Source organism: Bubalus kerabau, chromosome 1, assembly GCF_029407905.1.
Source record: "Bubalus kerabau isolate K-KA32 ecotype Philippines breed swamp buffalo chromosome 1, PCC_UOA_SB_1v2, whole genome shotgun sequence".
Lineage (NCBI taxonomy): Eukaryota > Metazoa > Chordata > Mammalia > Artiodactyla > Bovidae > Bubalus > Bubalus kerabau.
The window spans coordinates 201194853-201209412 of NC_073624.1; positions in this window are offsets into that span (position 1 = coordinate 201194853).

Here is a 14560-nt window from a genome sequence, read left to right on the forward strand (position 1 = left end):
AAAAGAAACATTTGTTCAGAAAAATTCTTATACACTGGGACTATCCCTCTCTTACTGTATTTAGAAAATTTAGATGACCATATGAACATGACTGATCTAACTTTCTGGAAAAAGAGAAAAGAAACAGCAAGAAAAAGTATAAAAACCACATAGATAAGATTCCTGGTGCCTTAGGCAATCAACCTCCAAACACGTAGGAACAGCTGCCCTATGTTATCCAATTGGCTAAGCAACATGTTAGTTGACTTAAGATATAAGAGCTGGCCAAGCAGATATCAGATAAGTTGGCCCATACCAGAAGAATGATCTATCAATAATTGTAAGAAATCTTAATGATAAGGTCACTAAGTTTTGGGGTGGTTTGTTATAGAGCAAAAGTTGATTAGGCAATGGATCACCAATAGCATATGACAAGGTAGTAAAGTGATTCAGTTCAGTTCAGTCACTCAGTCGTGTCCGACTCTTTGTGACCCCATGAATTGCAGCATGCCAGGTCTCCCTGTCCATCACCAACTCCCAGAGTTCACTCAGACTCATGTCCATCGAGTCAGTGATGCCATCCAGCCATCTCATCCTCTGTCGTCCCCTTCTCCTCCTGCCCCCAATCCCTCCCAGCATCAGAGTCTTTTCCAATAAGTCAACTCTTCACATGAGGTGGCCAAAGTATTGGAGTTTCAGCTTTAGCATCATTCCTTCCAAAGAACACCCAGGACTGATCTCCTTTAGAATGGACTGGTTGGATCTCCTTGCAGTCCAAGGGACTCTCAAGAGTCTTCTCCAACTCCACAGTTCAAAACCATCAATTCTTTGGCGCTCAGCTTTCTTCACAGTCCAACTCTCACATCCATACATGACCACTGGAAAACCCATAGCCTTGACTAGATGGACCTTTGTTGGCAAAGTAATGTCTCTGCCTTTAAAGTTTTAAAGAAAGGCTTAAACCTTAGCTAGATCTTTAGCTCCAAGGAAATGTGTATGAGGAGGAAGGCTCTTGAATAATTAACAAACAAACTCAAGAAACATATTTCAACAGCTGCTACAAGAGAAAATCAATGTTCAGTTACGGTTAAAGAGAGATGTGACAACAGAGTGTTGAGCAAGTTTGGTACAGGAAGTCAAGTAAGAGAAGACTTATGTTCCCCATTTCTATACACATCCCTATTCTATCGTCAAGTGATAGGTACAAAAAAGGAGACCAGAATACCAATCAATGCCTTGACACTACAGCTACATCTCTAGACTGGCATTTGGGTAAGTAAAAAGAAGAAAGTATTTTGAGGCAACTTTGAAACATTGTAATGTTACCTCACTCAGTGGAATTTGCATTTAATTCAAGGGAAAATAAGTCTATCCGTGGGCTTACCTGATAGCTCAGTTGGTAAACACTTTGCCTGTAACATAGGTGACCTGGGTTCGATTCCTGGGTTGGGAAGATATGCTGGAGAAGGGATAAGCTACCCACTCCAGTATTCTCAGGCTTCCCTTGTGGCTTAGCTGGTAAAGAATCTACCCGCAATGTGGGAGATCTGGGTTCAATCCCTGGGTTGGGAAGATCCCCTGGAGAAGGGAAAGGCTACCCACTCCAGTATTCTGGCCTGGAGAATTCCATGGACTGTGTAGTCCATGGGGTCACACAGAGTTGGAGACAACTGAGAGACTTTCAATTCAATTCAGTTCTTAAAGGGTCATCTCAAGAGTTTTGTATTCAAAGGAATCCCTATTTGAGTGTGAAAACAACCCCAAATCTGTCTCTTCCACAGTCATTGAAGTAAGTTCATCAAGACCAGTAGATTTAATGTGTCTGGAGGTTTTGTATTTTCCCTATTTTGGGGCTCCAAAATCACTGCAGATGGTGACTGCAGCCATGAAATTAAAAGACGCTTATTCCTTGGAAGAAAAGTTATGACCAACCTAGATAGCATATTCAAAAGCAGAGACATTACTTTGCCAACAAACGTCTGTCTAGTCAAGGCTATAGTTTTTCTTGTGGTCATGTATGGATGTGAGAGTTGGACTGTGAAGAAAGCTGAGCACTGAAGAATTGATGCTTTTGAACTGTGGTGTTGGAGAAGACTCTTGAGAGTCCCTTGGACTGCAAGGAGATCCAACCAGTCCATTCTAAAGGAGATCCGTCCTGGGTGTTCTTTGGAAGGAATGATGCTAAAGCTGAAACTCCAGTACTTTGGCCACCTCGTGCAAAGAGTTGACTCATTGGAAAAAACCCTGATGCTGGGAGGGATCGGGGGCAGGAGGAAAAGGGGATGACAGAGGATGAGATGGCTGGATGGCATCACTGACTCGATGGACGTGAGTTTGAGTGAACTCTAGGGGATGGTGATGGACAGGGAGGCCTGGCGTGCTGCAATTCATGGGGTCGCAAAGAGTCGGACACAACTGAGCGACTGAACTGAACTGAACTGATGTCAGGGTACTTGGTAAATATTGCTTCACAGAACAGACTGTATGTAGGCAAATTTTGAACTGAATACAATTTTCTTATAACCTCTGTTTATATATGAAATGAAGTGAAGAGAAGTCGCTCAGTCATGTCTGACTCTGCAACCCCATGGAGTGTAGCCCACCAGGCTCCTCGGTCTATGGGATTTTCCAGGCGTGAATACTTAGTGGGTTGCCAGTTCCTTCTCTAGGGGATCTTCCTTACCCAGGGATCAAACCCGGGCCTCCTGCATTGTAGGCAGATGCTTTACCGTCCAAGCTACCAGGGAAGCCCATATAAATATAAATATAAATATATAAATATATATATATATATATGTATACACACACACACACACACACACACACACACACAAAATTCCACAAAATTGAGTTTGGAGACCACAGAGGCAACTCTCATTCCCTGCAATGATAGCAGAGCCCAACAGGAAGAAGAAAGACTCTGGCAGGGACTCAACCAAGGGAAAGCTATGGATTCTGTTTACTACAACCCTCCCAGCTTTTCCCTCTCTGTAACAATGTTCTGCTTCCCTTGCTATATGGGGACTTTACTTGGCTTGCCACAGTTGCAATACCTCTAACTGGAATTGTCTGATGATCTTAAATAAATCCATCTTTGCTGGAGAAATACCAGTCTATTTGTTTCAAGTGAACATCTTTTAGTTAATTAGCAACAAGTATCCTCTAATGAGTAGGAAACCCAGTGTTATAGAAACTACCTTTATCTGAAAAAAGTTCTTTAAATAACTTTTCATTATACAATAAAGCTATGTATTTAAATTTTTATTATTTTTAATAATTATTTATTCAGATAACTCTCTTCTCACTTTTATTTTCTTTGCCCCTTGCCCCTTTTGAAAGATTTCCTAAAAGAAACAAAAGAAGGGGAAGATACCTCAAGGTAGACATACACATACAAAATAAAGAATTTTTTTTTAATAAACTATGGGGATTATTTCGGAGAAGGCAATGGCAACCCACTCCAGTACTCTTGCCTTGAAAATCCCATGGACGGAGGAGCCTGGTAGGCTGCAGTCCATGGGGTCGCTAAGAGTTAGGCACAACTGAGCAACTTCAATTTCACTTTTCACTTTTGTGCATTGGAGAAGGAAATGGCAACCCACTCCAGCATTCTTGCCTGGAGAATCCCAGGGACAGAGGAGCCTAGTGGGCTGCCGTCTATGGGGTCGCACAGAGTCGGACACGACTGAACGACTTAGCAGCAGCAGCAGCATGGGGATTATTTCATTTTGCTGATTTTTCAGAAGAAGCATAAGAAGTAGACATACCTTAAATATCTTTTTGTTAATTCTAAAACTGAAAGAATTTAGTGACTCCATTTTTCTGCCACAAGTGACACATCAGGCAAATGATACATTTTACTGTGTCAAACCTAAGGGCAGCTGAATTCCACAAAGTGTCTTCTTGAATAGCTTTAAAATTTAATAACCTGATCAATGTGTTTCCCCGCTGGTTCAGACAGTAAAGAATCTGTCTGCAATGTAGAAGACCTGGGTTCAATCCCTAGGCTGGGAAGATCCCCTGGAGAAGAGAATGGCTACCCACTCCAGTATTCTTGCTTGGAGAATTCCATGGGCAGAGGAGCCTGGTGGGCTACAGTCCATGGGGTTGCAAACAGCTGGACATGACTGAGTGACTAAACTTTCACTTTTTTTCAACCTGATCAATAGTATTAACACCTAATGCACATATATATATATATATATATATATAATTTTTTTATGAGAACATGAACCATTAACTAATTCATTCACTCAGACAATAAACAAATATTTTGTTCAAAACCAGTTATGTTATGGAGTGAGAATAAAAAACTGACTGTGAGAAAAGCACTAGAATTCAGAATCCCATGGATGACATAAACACAGAAATGTATCACTTCAAAATTTCAAACTGAAATATTATACACAGATTTGAGATATGAAGAGGTGGTAGATAATACAATAGTATAGAATTGATACACACAATAATCTGGTAGAAGCAAGGTAGATACTCAGAGATGAGTGGAGACCTGTATTTATGGGAAGATACATTCAGGGCTTAGAGACTTGTTTGACAGGACTAGAGTACTCTGACTAGTGAGGGAAGGATGGGTATTTAGGGAATTTTATGGGGTTGTTGTAAACAATTCCATCATTTATCTATTTTTTTTAAATGGTAAACATTTATTGGAAATGGCAACCCACTCCAGTGTTCTTGCCTGGAGAATCACATGGATGGAGATGCCTGGTAGGCTGCAGTCAATGGGGTCGCATAGAGTCGGACACAACTGAAGCGACTTAGCAGCAGCAGCAAACATTTATTACATGGTATAAAAATGGGGATGACCTGAATGCTAGAATAATGATAGGACAGCCATGTACTAGACTGAGATGAACATCAGATTTGAAAGCGAATCAACTAGAATTTTTGCATTACATGTAGTCCTTTATTTGCCACCCTGAACCTGATGCTATTCAGCATCATAATATAGTGCTAATATCTGATATATCAAACATTACAATACAAGATAATGTAGCAACACTGATATTTTATTTTATAACTAACTGCCATTGTCTCAACTCTATTTTTGAAAAGGACTCTTTAGAACATGCTACAAGTTTCCCTTTACTCTAATTTTAACAATGGGAAATATCAGAGTTGTTTAGTCTAACTGGGAGAATGAAATGATGGGATATGATACTTAAGGGGGAGCAATGCTTATATAATGTCGACTAAAATATTTACAGTGCCCTGCCTTAATTGTCTTCTGGCAGAGGATTCTTCTCTAACTACATACAAACAGATTGTAGACAGGCTGTAACCAATCTTTACTCTCCCTTGTCTAACCAACTAAGGAATCCAATTTCTTGGTTTAATTGAGCTTGCCAACAAGCATAAAAAGTCTTGGCAGTGTTTGTGAGAAAATACCTCAGTGGAATTCAGATGAGATGGCCTACAAACATTAAGTTTCATTCCATTAACAAGCAAAGTATGTATTAGGCTTTCAAAGAAACATATGATATATCCTAGTTGGAGATTTTTAGTTTGGGCTAATGGGTGCATTAAGGTTTTCACAGGGGCACTGCAGGGGATGTGGTTTGGAGGGTAATAACATGAACTCAAGAGCCAAGATGCTTAGATCTGAATCATATCTTGTCCACTCATTTCCTCAGTGAAACTGAGCTAGTTATTTAAACTGGACTAGTGATTATTTAATCACTATTTGCCTCCATTTTCTTATTTATAAAATGGAGTTAATAATACCCTAGGGCTGCTAGGGAGATAAAATGAGTAAAAAGAATTAAGGCCCCTAGAACAGTGTCTGACACAGTAACACCATGTAAGTTGTATTAGTTATTTCTGTGTAATAACTTTACTATAAACAAAGTAGTTTAAAATATATCTACATTTATTACATTTATCATTAAATTGATATTTAAAAATAGTACAGACCTTTCAGAAACAGAAACGATTAAGAAGAGGAGGCAAGAATACACAGAACTATACAAAAAAGATCTTCACAACCCAGATAATCGTGATGGTGTGATCACTCACCTAGAGCCAGACATCCTGGAATGCGAAGTCGAGTGGGCCTTAGGAAGGATTACTACCAACAAAGCTAGTGGAGGTGATAGAACCGCAGCTGAGCTATTTCAAATCCTAAAAGATGATACAACTAAAATGCTGCACTCAATATGTCAGCAAATTTGAAAAACCTAGCAGTGGCAACAGGACCGGAAAAGGTCAGTTTCATCCCAATCCCAAAGAAGGGGAGTGCTAAAGAAGGTTTAAACTGAGGTACAATTGCACTTATTTCCCATGCTAATAAGGTTATGCTCAAAATCCTTCAAGCTAGGCTTCAGCAGTACTTGAATAGAGAACTTCCAGATATATGGGGTTTGGAAAAGGCAGAGGAACCAGAGATCAAATTGCCAACATCTGTTGGGTCATTAACATCTACTTCTGCTTCACCGACTACATGGAAGTCTTTAACTGTGTAGATCACAGCAAACTGTGGAAAATCCTTAAAGAAATGGAATACCAGACCGTCTTATCTATCTCCTGAGAAAAGTGTATATGGGACAAGAAGCAACAGTTATAACCTTGTATGGAACAACTGACTGGTTCAAAATTGGAAAAGCAGTACGACAAGACCATATATTGTCACTCTGTTTATTTACCTTAAATGCAGAGTACATCATGCAAAAGGCCAGGCTGGATGAGTTACAGCTGGAATCAAGACCGCCAGGAAAAATATCAACAACCTCAGATATGCAGATGACACCACCCTGATTGGCAGAAAGTGAAGAGAAACTAAGGATCCTCTTGGTGAATGTGAAAGAGAAAAGTGAAAAAAAAACTAGCTTAAAACTCAACATTCAAAAAACTGAGATCATGGCATCTGCTGTCATCACTTCATGGCAAATAGAATGGGAAAACGTGGAAGCGGTGACAGATTTTCTCTTCTTGGGCTCCTAAACCACTGCAGATAGTAACCGCAGCCATGAAACTAGAAGACACTTGATTCTTGGAAGGAAAACTTATGATAAACCTAGATAGCATATTGAAAAGCATGGACATCGCTTTGCCAATAAAGGTCTGTACAGTCAAAGATATGATTTTTTCAGTAGTCATGTACAAATGTGAGAGTTAGACCATAAAGAATTGATGGTTTTCAATTGTGGTGATGGATAAAGCTCTCGAGAGTCCCTTGGACTGCTAGGGGATCAAACCAGTCAATCCTAAAGGAAATCAATCCTGAATACTCATTTGAAGGACTGATGCTACCCGATGCAAACAATTGACTCATTGCAAAAGACCCCGATGCTGGGAAAGATTGATGGCAAAAGGAGAAGAGGGTGGCACAAGATGAGATGGTTGGATAGCAACACCGACTCAATTGACATGAACTTGGGCAAACTCCAGGAGATAGTGAGGGACAGGGAGGTCTGGCGTGCTGCAATCAGTGGGGTCGCAAAGAGTTGGACACGACTTAGAAACTCAACAACATTAAATTGAGCAACAATCCAGGAAAAACTAGGTAGGCTAGCACCAAAATTACCATATATTTTACTTTCATTTACATTTTATAAGATGAGATAAACACAAAGTGTGGTTCATTCATATATTAAAAAATAAAAATACTTATGACTTCTACATTAAAATCTTTTAATTCACAGATACCATAGGAATCCAGGCCAACTTTACTCTTAACATCTGTTAGACAAAGTTTCTCTGAAACATGTTCATTAAAAATAATGTTTCTCAAAATGTCTCACAGGAATAAGTATGCTTTAGATCTGATCCTTTATTTCTAAAGGATTTATATCCTATCATTGAGAACGCAGCCGATAATAAACAGTAGTCAATCCATCTTTTATATTTAATTATCACATATCAGTGTGTAAAATAACCTCGATGAAAGATACAATAATCCTCATTTATGTTAAGAATTCTTTGGACAGCTTACTGTCAAATGTAGCATAATAATGCTATTATTAATTATTAATATTATTACTTTTATCATTATTATTTGTTTTCAGTTATTCTCTAATCAGTCAGTCAGTTCAGTCTCTCAGTCATGTCTGACTCTTTGCGACCCCATGAATTGCAGCATGCCAGGCCTCCCTGTCTATCATCAACTCTCAGAGTTCACTCAGACTCATGTCCATTGAGTCAGTGATGCCATCCAGCCATCTCATCCTCTGTCATCCCCTTCTCCTCCTGCCCCCAATCCCTCCCAGCATCAGAATCTTTTCCAATGAGTCAACTCTTCGCATGAGGTGGCCAAAGTACTGGAGTTTCAGCTTTAGCATCATTCCTTCCAAAGAAATCCCAGGGCTCATCTCCTTCAGAATGGACTGGTTGGATCTCCTTGCAGTCCAAGGGACTCTCAAGAGTCTTCTCCAACACCACAGTTCAAAACCATCAATTCTTCAGCGCTCAGCCTTCTTCACAGTCCAACTCTCACATCCATACATGACCACAGGAAAAACCATAGCCTTGACTAGACGGACCTTTGTTGGCAAAGTAATGTCTCTGCTTTTCAATATGCTATCTAGGTTGGTCATAACTTTCCTTCTGAGGAGTAAGTGTCTTTTAATTTCATGGCTACAGTCACCATCTGCAGTGATTTTGGAGCCCCCCAAAATAAAGTCTGACACTGTTTCCACTGTTTCCCCATCTATTTCCCAGGAAGCGATGGGACCAGATGCCATGATCTTCATTTTCTGGATGTTGAGCTTTAAGCCAACTTTTTCACTCTCCATTTTCACTTTCATAAAGAGGCTTTTGAGTTCCTCTTTACTTTCTGCCATAAGGGTGGTGTCATCTGCATATCTGAGGTTATTGATATTTCTCCTGGCAATCTTGATTCCAGCTTGGGCTTCTTCCAGTCCAGCGTTTCTCATGATGTACTCTGCATATAAGTTAGATTAGCAGGGTGACAATATACAGCCTTGATGTACTCCTTTTCCTATTTGGAACCAGTCTGTTGTTCCATGTCCAGTTCTAACTGTTGCTTCCTGACCTGCATACAGATTTCTCAAGAGGCAGGTAAGGTGGTCTGGTATTCCCATCTCTTTCAGAACTTTCCACAGTTTATTGTGATCCACACAGTCAAAGGCTTTGGCATAGTCAATAAAGCAGAAATAGCTGTTTTCTGGAACTCTCTTGCTTTTTCCATGATCCAGCAGATGTTGGCAATTTGATCTCTGGTTCCTCTGCCTTTGCTAAAACCAGCTTGAACATCTGGAAGTTCATGGTTCACGTATTGCTGAAGCCTGGCTTGGAGAATTTTGAGCATTACTTTACTAGCGTGTGAGATGAGTGCAATTGTGTGGTAGTTTGAGCATTCTTTGGCATTGTCTTTCTTTGGGATTGGAATGAAAACTGACCTTTTCCAGTCCTGTGGCCACTGCTGAGTTTTCCAAATTTGCTGGCATATTGAGTGCAGCACTTTCACAGCATCATCTTTCAGGGTTTGAAATAGCTCAACTGGAATTCCATCACCTCCACTAGCTTTGTTCATAGTGATGCTTTCTAAGGCCAACTTGACTTCACATTCCAGGATGTTTGGCTCTAGGTCAGTGATCACACCATCGTGTTATATGGGTCGTGAAGATCTTTTTTGTACAGTTCTTCTGTGTATTCTTGCCACCTCTTCTTAATATCTTCTGCTTCTGTTAGGTCCATACCATTTCTGTCCTTTATCAAGCCCATCTTTGCATGAAATGTTCCTTTGGTATCTCTGATTTTCTTGAAGATATCTCTAGTCTTTCCCATTCTGTTGTTTTTCTCTAATTCTTTGCATTGATTGCTGAGGAAGGCTTTCTTATCTCTTCTTGCTATTCTTTGGAACTCGGCATTCAGATGCTTGCATCTTTCCTTTTCTCCTTTGCTTTTTACTTCTCTTCTTTTCACAGCTATTTGTAAGGCCTCCCAGACAGCCATGACCTCATAATTTATATCATTATTTAGTAAATAATTGCTTATGAATTCAGCTGTGGTGTGTAAATTAGAAGATAATATCCATTTTTAAAATGAGTATATTGTGATTCATTTAGGACTGAAGCAACAGATATTATCATGATCAACTTAAAACTTCAAAGATTTTCCTTCATTTCCGTTGCTTTAGTACAGTGTTTCAGTTCAATGCATGTCCAAAAACTAAGTATATAAAGTTTCTCTCTGAGTGACAAATGATGGCCTTGATCAGGAATAGCCATTCCTGTGTTCTGCCTCTCTATGGAAGTTTAATGATCCTGTATGGACATGAATTTAAGACAAGCTCCCAAAGAGAACAAATTGAAGTTTTCCTTCCTTACATTGGCATAAGGATCTATCTTTAATCAACAATACAGAATACTGTCATAGACAGCAGTTGTTAAAAAAAAAAAAAAAAAAAGAATTTCACTATGCATTGGCTGTAATCCAGCACTTTCTGAAAGCTCACTTTGGACTTCAGTATTAGCAAGAGATCAAGAGGGAATCTACATTAGTGTCTCCAAATGTGACTGTGAATCAGAAATAATGAGGGCGCTTATTAAATATATGAACTCCTACATCCCAGACCAGACATACATAATCAAAATCTTCAGGAGAAGAAACAAAAATCTATTTATGTGAAACATTTTATAGGAGATTTAGAAAACATTACAGGTTAGGGGACAACTTATTGATAGAAGGATACTTAACAAATTATGAAAGCTTTATAATTAAGTAAAAAGAAAGCAAAACACCTGAGGAATTTATTTTTTGATTCCTGTGAAAAAAATCCTGAAAATTAGATTTTATACTTATGCCTTTGGCATTTCACAAAATATCCACTTGAGGAATATTTTTGTATATTTTTGCAATTTCATAGTCACATACGCTACTAATTATACCATCCAATATCTCTTGATAATTTAATTCAGTGGTTAACATTAGTGATTCAATATGTAGCAAATATAGGTAAAATATGAACACATTCTACAGCAACAAGACAAAACTCAGTGTGATGATAAATGGATGGTGAGGCCATAGTAGTATAACTGAAGAGGAAACAGAAAAACAAAATATTCAGAAACTAGGTATTATGTATGAATTGTGTTTAAGCTCCTGTATTGCAAAAGAGTTGGACGTGAGTTAGCGACTAAACAACAACCACCATATAACATTATCTGACACCGGTATCTGGGACCAAGGTGTGGTCTCAGAATGAAAGCAAGGGAAAAAAAAAACAGCAGCAATGGGTTTCAATAAGCCTAAAAGAGTGATATCCAATGTAATGATATTGTTTAGAGAAATGAGCTATTGGAAAGCACTTTCTACTTTGCATTGGTATTTTATGTCTGGCCTAATACAGGAATTTTAAAATTTAGGTTAATATCTTTTGAAATCAAATTGTGTTTACACATAGCATGGTATATAACATTTAGGAATTGGGCCATGAATGTGGTTTGCATTTGAATAGACTATTCAATCTTTGAAAGGACAATACACCAGCTTCTTCAGGTAATACAAGCAATGAAATAAACTAGTAATCATTGTTGAAGTTAACCTTAACTGCTCTACAGAAGTTCTGGATTAGCATGTTACATGACCTGGCACATACAGAAACCTGTACTACAGTGACTCACACTTAAACCTGAGAACAAGATTGATGATGAATGAACCTTGTTCAAGAAAGAGCAACTGGTAACAGCAGTCTCAAAGAGGAATATCAGTTCTCCAAGTTTCTAAAGAACATCCCATTAAACTATAATCCATTGACCTGCTTGTTAATACTTGAAGGGAAATATGGGATCATTTTTTCCCCAAATAAATCAGTCAAACACAAATAATTAGTTAATCGATTTGAAAATTTTACCACTTCTATTCTTCCAAACCTTTGGCCACCTGATGTGAAGAGCAAACTCATTGGAAAAGACCCTGATACTGGAACAGATAGAAGGCAAAAGGAGAAAGGACAGCAGAGGATGAGATAGTTAGCATCACTGACTCAACGGACATGAACTTGAGCAAACTCTGGGAGACAGTGGAGGACAAAGAAGCCTGGCATGCTGCAGTGATGGGGTCTCAAAGATTCAGACACAACTTATTGAATGAGAAAAACAGTAATTCTTCCTTCATTTTATTTTTAATGATGGCCATGAATTTAAATATTTCAATCTTTGGTATTGTATCTGATTCTTCTGCCATGTGGCACAAGTTCAATCTGCCATATTAGTGCCTTTTTAACATAACCATCCAAACTATTCATTATGTTGCTGTACATGGCATTTAACTGTACCAAATTAGTTCAGCATGTAGGAAACAAGATCCAAGAGAGAATATATACCCTTTTGTTCTAGGTTTGCTGAGATATACCTGACATTTAAGGCATACAACATGATACTTTGATATATGTATATATTATAAAATGAATACCTCTAAAAGATTAGTTAACACATTCATCATCTCTTATAATTTTGGTGGGAGTGAACATATTAGATCTACTCTCTTATCAACTTTCAAGTATATAATACAATATTGTTAACTATAGTCATTCTGTGGGGCTTTCTCTGGTAGCTCAGCTGGTAAAGAATCTGCCTGCAATGCAGGAGACCCTGGTTTGGTTTCTGAGTCTGAAAGATCCCCTGGAAAAGGGATAGGCTATCCACTCCATATTCTTGGGCTTCCATGGTAGCTCAGACAGTAAAGAGTATGCCTGCAATGTGGGAGACCTGGGTTCGATCACTGGGTTGGGAAGATTCACTGGAGGAGGGTATGGCAACCTACAGCAGTGTTCTTCCCTGGAGAATCCCCATGGACAGAGGAGCCTGGTGGGCTACAGTCCATGGGGTTGGAAAGAGTCAGACACAACTGAGTGACTAAGCACTGCACACAGTCATTATGTTGAATATAAGATCCCTAAAACCTATTTGTTTTATGTCAGAAGTTTATACCTTTAATGAATATCTTACCATTTTCCATACCTCAGCTCCTAAAAACCACTATTCTACTCTCTGCTTCTATGAGTTTGGCTTCCCCTCCACCCAAGATATCACACATAAACGAGATAATATAGTTTTTTTCTCTTTGTCTGTCTTCACTTAACATGATATCCACAAATTCCATCTATGTTGTTGCAAATGTCAGAATTTCCTTTTTTAATGAGTGAATAATATTACTCCATTGTGAATGATAGTTGTTCAGTCATGCCTGACTCTTTGCAACCCCATGGACTGTAGCCAGCCAGGCTCCTTTGTTCATGGAATTCTCCAGGCAAGATTACTGGAGTGGGTAGCCATTTCCTTCTCCATTGTATGTATGGACATATATATGTATATTCCATTGAATTTATACATACTCACACACACACACACACACAGACACACACCACAATTACTTATTCATGTGTCAATGGACACAGGCTCTTCTCCAGTCTTCACTGTTGTGAATAATGCTGCAATAAACCTGGGGGTGCAGATATCTCTTCAAGGTAGTGATTTCATTTCCATGAGATACATATGCTGGATTACATGGTAGTTGTTATTTTTTAACTTTTTGAGACACTTCCATATTGTTTTCCATGAGTTGTACCAATTCACATTCCCACTAACAGCCTTATAGGGTTCTCTTTAATCCACATCCTCAAAAGCATCTGTATTTCTTGTCCTTTAGGAAACAACCTCTCCAGGTATGAGGTGTGGTTTTGAATCTCCCATCATTAGAGAAAATGAGGATCTTTCCATGTATGTTTTGGCTATCTATATGCCTTCTTTGGGGAAAAAAAAAATCTATTCAGGTTTTCTCCCCATTTAAATTTTGTTTTGCTGTTTTGATTGAATTGTGTAAGTTTCTTATATATGTTAGACATTAACCTCTTATCTGATAAATGGTCTGCAGATATTTTCTCCCATTCCTTATATTGCCTCTACACTCTGTTGATAGCTTCTTTGGCTCCACAGAAGCTTTTCAGTTTTATGTGGCCCCATTTGTTTATGTTTGCTTATTTATTAAACTTTTGATGTCATTCCAAAAAATTATTGCCAAGATTATTATCAGGAACTTTTTCTCTCTCTGTTTTCTTCTAAGCATTTGTGGTTTCAGGTCTTACATTTAAATCTTTAATCCATTCTGGGTTATTTATTTAGTAGTATAAATGGGAGTTCAATTTTATCCTTTTGCATGTAAATATCCAGTTTTTCCAAACCCATTTACTAAAACCCATTAAACTTCATTTCAAAGTGGCTATGGTTAGTCCTATGATATGAACAGGAGCACCGAGGAGACAAGCAGAAAATGAGAGGCAATATGTATCCTGCTTCCTATTCTTAACTATATTTGTTTGCACAAGCTTGTCTGTGCTGAGATTTGGGGATTATTTGGGGATAACCTAAGGCTATCTTCTGTTCAAGATTTCTACTAGGGCAGATCTAGTTCTACAGCTAGGGACTATCACTGGGGAAATCAAAGGCAAGGTTAATTTTAGTATCAATTACAAATTGGATGGTGTACTAGGCAGAATGATTGTTCCTCTGCACCAAAGATGTCCATGTCCAAATCCCCAAAACTTGTGAATATGTTCCCTTACATGGTAAATGAGACTTTGCAATGCCATTATGTTAGGGTT